Here is a 1217-nt window from a genome sequence, read left to right as displayed (position 1 = left end):
GGCCTCTCCCGTTGCGGACCACAGGCTCCGGACGCGCAGGCTCAGCGGCCATGGCTCACGGGCCCAGCCGCTCCGCGGCACGCGGGATCCTCCCGGACCGGGGCACGAACCCGTGTCCCCTGCTTCGGCAGGCGGACTCTCAACCACTGCGCCACCAGGGAAGCCCTAGCTCCAGTTCTTTCTCTAGTTCCTTCTCTATCTATCTTTGGTTTACTCCAAAATTCACAAAAGAAAAAGTCGATACATTCTCAGAAGAGATTCTAAGATGAGTTTAGCATGCAGGACGCTCATTAAGAGATGCTTTTGGGAAGGACACCTATGGATGGAAGGGAGGGAAGTAGGAGGGCAGAGGGGAGGAGCTGAGCAATGCAACCATGTTAATGGCCCCAGCCAACCCCACAGGCATCTCCGAACTAGAATGGCTCTTCGGGCGCTCTGAGTTGGCTACGAACGGCCAGGTCTTTATACTCCCCCGTCACGTCAGTCACTGGATGTGTGATATTGAGCAAGCCTGCTCTATACGCTGAGGTAGTCCCTGATTGACAGCTGAAGTCTGTCAATCAACAGCCCTCCCAGCAGCTGAGGCAACAGCCTGTTGAAGGAGAATCCGGGCAGCGCCTCTGCAGTCCTTCATGGCAATGGTGGCGTAAATAAGTCAGATCTTTATTCTCCTTGGTTTGCTTCCAGTCTAGCTAACTCATGCCTCAAGTTTTTCTTTCTTATAACTTTGCTAGAGTTAGCCTGAAGCAGCCAGCACATGCCACTTACTCGTTGTTTTCTAACTGCTTCCTTTACTACATGTACCAGTCAATTCAGAAGAAGGAAACTAGACTATTTCAACAGAGAGAATTCAACATAAAGAATTATTCACCAGGTATCAGAAAACTGAAAAAGCAAAAAGGCGACAATAATTTATCTCAGAGCTGGTATTTCAGGAAGCAGCGACCATGCCTAGTGCTGGGGGAACAAAGGTAAGAGGCTGAGATTATTAAAATTTAGAAGCTTAGAGAAGGGGTCCTCTAGGAACTGAGAGCCAGACGTCTGAGGAAGGGCCATGCCTGATTTGTGCTGATGCCTCAGTAGCTGGATGGAGGGACCTCAAAGAGCTGAGATCCAACATCTCTGAGGAGAGGGCACCAGGGTGCTGGTGCTGGTATTCCAGAGGAGGAATGCAGTGAGGCTGGTTCTAGAAATGTGGGAAAACTGCAAACCGGAAT

The sequence above is a fragment of the Physeter macrocephalus genome, unplaced genomic scaffold (assembly GCF_002837175.3).
Source record: "Physeter macrocephalus isolate SW-GA unplaced genomic scaffold, ASM283717v5 random_350, whole genome shotgun sequence".
Classification (NCBI taxonomy): domain Eukaryota; kingdom Metazoa; phylum Chordata; class Mammalia; order Artiodactyla; family Physeteridae; genus Physeter; species Physeter macrocephalus.
The sequence above is the reverse complement of the archived record's forward strand: the minus strand, read 5'-3'. Positions refer to the sequence as shown.